This window comes from Octopus bimaculoides, chromosome 6 (assembly GCF_001194135.2).
Source record: "Octopus bimaculoides isolate UCB-OBI-ISO-001 chromosome 6, ASM119413v2, whole genome shotgun sequence".
Classification (NCBI taxonomy): Eukaryota; Metazoa; Mollusca; class Cephalopoda; order Octopoda; family Octopodidae; genus Octopus; species Octopus bimaculoides.
Window position 1 is genome coordinate 53,555,239 of NC_068986.1, and position 5,307 is coordinate 53,560,545.

Genomic DNA, 5,307 nt, shown 5'->3' on the forward strand with positions numbered 1-5,307 from the left:
ATATATAAATATGTATATATATAAATTGTATGTGTGTATAGTGCAAAATAGAAAATAGACTACATTCTACATTAGGTTAAGATTTGAACCTGTTGTTCAGGTGCAAATACATTATGACAGTATAAAAACCACCTGATATTTATAATCAATACTGGTAGTCTGTTTACTCTTCCTTGTCTATCGACACATTAACTTACCTCATTTCGAAGTTTAATCACCTCAATGGCTTCGATTCGAATTTTAATTTGCACCAACACCGTTGGTGTGTTGGTTCGTTTTCCACACTGAGAATATTGTTTACTTACCCTGTGGTGCATTTATTTCGAAGGAAACCTGCTCACCTCATTCCCCCTTTAAACAAATTTTTTTTTTTTTTTCCTTTCAGGTATTTCTTTTTCGTAATTATTTTCCTGAGACAACACAGAATGAAATAAATTTATTTGCTATAATTTTTCATATTTATTGATAATAAAAAGAAAATCCTAACTCTTATTTTTGAGAGAAATCGTTCAATGAATAGGTAGGAAGTCATTTTATTTTTCAAATATTTTTTTTAAATCATTTACCAAGCGGTTCATTGAATAGTTCTCTATTGTACACGTGTAAAGAAAACTTGCGAAACTGGGCATGCATATGTTTGATCGTAAATTACTTTTATTAATACACGCGTACATTTCCAGATAGACGCAAGCACAGGTACGTACGTTTCTAACTGCGCGTATATTTTGTATAACGATAATATTATTTACAAAAGCCCTACCTGAAAAACAACTCATAAATGGAGTGGGTGATACAAGAAGTGTAAGACATGGGCAGATAACCTATGTCTACCTGTTTATTACGTTGGAAGAAAATTCTGAGAAATGTAAGGATTCAGGAAAATTAGTATAACACGGGTCAAGGCTGAATCAAATAATTACACTTCTGTTGCTTAAAGGTAGGATTAGACACCATTACTACAAACATATTATACGTATATAATAATAATAATAATAATAATAACAACAATACTTAAAATAATAGTAACACTACTTTAAATAATAATAATAATTATTATTATTATTATTGCTACAAACAATGTATCATCAATAGTGATGTAAACCACCCTTTGAAAAATCAATACACAAAGTGTGTGTGTAGACTGGGACTGTTTTCAAATGATCCGAAAGTTGTTAATCATTATCTCCCCTACCTATAAACGTCACATTTTATCATCATTTTAATAGTTGTGATTATTTAACCATGCTACAAGTTGCAGTATACTACGAAGTATTTTCCTGGGAAAATATGTTTTCACGGCTGAGATCAAAAATGTAAGAAAAAAAATTAAATCACTTTAAAGCAAATTTCATTTTTGCTTACGTGTATTTCAATTTCAGAACATAAGGGGAGATAATCTGTAAGAAAATTGAAAAATTTGAAAACATGTTCCCTACATGACATATTTTCTTATCCCTCCCTCACTATCAATCTGTCTCTCTGCAGAGAGAGAGAGAGAGTATGTGTGTTTATACATATATATATATATATCGTCGTTGTAACGTCAACTTTTCCATGCTTGCATGGGTCTCAGAGCAAGACATATCTTCACAGAATATTAGAAAAAGAGAGACACTGCTTGTATGACAGTGGCTCTTATTTCAGCTGTCACGCGCTGGCAAGGTAAGGACACACACACACACACACACACACACACACTTTGGGCGAATATCTTCTTCTATAGCCTCAAGCCAACCAAAGCTTATGAGGGGATTTTGTAGATGGAAACTGAAAAGAGGTCATATGTATGTGTGTGTGTGCGTGCGTATTTGTGTCAGTGTTTGTCTCTCATCACCACTTGACAACCGGTGTTGGTGTGTTTATGTCCTCATAACTTAGTAGTTTGGCAAAAGAGGCTGGTAGAATAAGTGCCAGGAATAAAAAGTAAGTACTGGGGTTGATTCCTTCAACCAAAAATTTCTCGAAGGTAATGCCCCAGCATGGTTGCAGTTTAATGACTGAAACAAAAATAGAAATAAAAAGATGAAAGATACTTTTAAAAAAAAGGAATACTAGTGGAATATTCCCATAAAAACAGCAACCCAGCATAAATACAACTGGTCATATATTATTGTAATGGCACAGGGAACAATAATGATGTCCTTTTTTTTTTGAGATTGCTACTTGACAGATGTGAATGTCTCATAAAATATTGGGCAAAAGGAAAACATCTATGGTGAGCTAGTGAGAAGCCTACAACCCTTATGTGTTTAGATTTTCATTTGTTCCTATTATCAGAAGCACACTGGGCTACATCACAAAAGCCAACATAAAAAAAAACAAACAAACAAGAAAGGCTAGGATTCTCCAAAAATGACTGATTCACATTCTCCAAGTACTGTTGATTAGAAGTTCAGTCAAGATATGTGAAATATTTCAGGGGTTCTCCATTGGAGGTTCCTGGGAGAACATAAGACACCATCACATGTACATATGGAATACACACACACACACACGCACAACAGACATACATATATATCTCTTTTACTCTTTTACTTGTTTCAGTCATTTGAGTGCGGCCATGCTGGAGCACCGCCTTTAGTCGAACAAATCGACCCCAGGACTTATTCTTTGTAAGCCTAGTACTTATTCTATCAGTCTCTTTTGCCGAAACGCTAAGTTACGGGGACGTAAACACACCAGCAACGGTTGTCAAGCGAAGTTGGGGGGACAAATACAGATACACAAACATATACACACACATACATATATACATATATACGACGGGCTTCTTTCAGTTTCCATCTACCAAATCCACTCACAAGGCTTTGGTCGGCCCGAGGCTATAGTAGAAAACACTTGCCCAAGGTGCCACGCAGTGGAACTGAACCCGAAACCCCCAAGGGCTGTGTTGATTTAAACAACAGAGCCATGTCACTTTGTGATTGGCTTGAATTCTGTAAAGGAGAAAATTTGAATACATAACAAACAAAGAAGCATACATACATACATACGTACATACATGCATAATACATTTATTTATATGTATATATGCACAAAGTCTGAGCAATAAGTAAAACAAATGAAACATGAATTTCTGTTCAATGTACAAAAAAAAAAAGAAAAGAAAATGTTCAAATGGAGTACAATGAACAAAGATAAAAAGTGCTTAATCAAAGTTTATAATGTTAAATCATAATTATTTGCATTAAAAAAAAACTCATAATGAAATATAAAATCTTGGATAAGTGGACAGATGAAATTTTTTATGACTTACAAAATTTTTAACTCAGTCCACCAGCTATTTGTGACACCAGTAATTTGTTAATCACTGTTTTTCTATATTAGTAGAGGCTAAATTTTTTAAAGCAATACTTGCTACTGATGATGAGCAAAAATGCAGAAATCTAGATTTAGTAGCCCTATCACCATGGCTGGATGCTTTTCGTCTACTACTTCCGTGCTTTATAGGATTATTCATCTATATGAGAAGCTTTCTCAAGATGAATACCACAGTATTGTGGTTTTCTATTAGTATGTCCACATTAAGCAAGATAAACAGAATGCTACTCTGAACCAATACTGCTACTGTTACCTATGGTGACTTTTTATCTTGTCTGCCAGCTATTTACAACACCAGTGATTTGTTAATCACTGTTTTTCTATATCAGTAGAGGATGAATTTGTCTAAGCATGTGGTTTATAGTGAATACTTACTATTGATGATGCACAATTATACTGATATCTTAATTATTTAAGTGATTTAATTATTCTGCCACTGTTGGACACCTTTCCTCTGTTGCTGATACTTCTGTGCCTTTTAGCGCAAGATGTCTGTATGAGATGCTTTCTCAAGAGGAACACTCCAGTTTTGTGGTTTCTACAGAATATCCAGGTTAAGAAAGATATAGAGAAAGCCTTTGCTGCAATGTGGTTAGATGAGTGAGTACTATGCAGATATATCTTGAGAAGGCCAGTGGGTTAGTATAGAATGAAAACTGTAGTGTATGTCCTTCAGCTTTGAAAATCAGGGACAGCATTCATCATCATCATCATAATTTAGCAGCCGTTTTTTTTCATGCTGGCATGGGTTGGTGGTTTTGACAAGAGCTGGTCAGCTAAAAAGTTGCTTGCACTCCATTTGTCTGTTTTGGCATGGTTTCTATGGCTGGAAGCTCTTCCTAATGCCAACCACTTCATAGAGTGTACTGAGTGCTTTTACGCAACACTGACATGGGTGCTTTTTACATGGCACCAGCACTCATGGGCCTGCAAGATTAGCATTATTCAGCTGAAGTGGGATGTGGGGGACATATTGTGTTTGTGAAAAGACTACTGGAAGTAGATCCAAAAATAGTAACTGGAAACTGGAATTGAGTTGTAATTGAAGCTAAGGTTTTGTTCAGTAAATACTTTTGGAATATCTGAATATGAATAATTCAGTGGGTTTTTTTTTAAATCTTAAAATTTTTCTTGTATATCCATTACGTATTGTAAAAAACAAAATAGAAATGGTTATATAGAGGTATTCCAGTAGTGACAATCCAATTAATATATTTATGATATGCATGCAATATATCATCATCGCCATTGTTTTAATTCCATGTTCTCAATGGTCAGACAGAATTTATTGAGGTGGATGCCCTTCCTGTTGCCAACCCTCACCTGTTTCCAAGTGAGGTAATATTTTTCCATGGCCAGACATGTTTTCACAGAAGATTGGAAATGAAAGACACTGCTTGCATGACACTGGCAATCATCTTACAACTTTTATATGATGTCAAAGCAAGGAAATAGTGACACATACCCTCACACATACACACTATTCTCTCTCTCTCTCTCTCTCTCTCTCATACTCACACACAAACATATGTGACAGGCTTCTTTCAGTTTCCATCTACCAAATCCACTCACAAGGATCTGGTCGGCCTGCAGCTATATAGTAGAAGACACTTGCCTAAGGTTCAGCCCCACTATGTGGGCTGAACCTGGGACCATGTGGTTGGTAAGCAAGCTACTTACCACACAGCCACTCCTGCACCTACTTATATAAACTATGTATTGGTGTGCAATATATAAAAATAGGGTGAAATTATGCAATAAGAATATTCCTCTATAACTTTTTATTTTTATTTTTGTTAGAAATTTTCTTTGGATTCCCAAATCTTGGAGTTTATGATTTGGGAAAAAATATTCACAAATTTAATTTAAACTCAATTCTTTACAATACGCCCCAAACCCTAACTCTAAACTCTAAACCTTCACTCTAACTCTAATCCCAAACTCTTACCCTGAATCTAAATCCTAAACCCTAACCCATGATCCCTA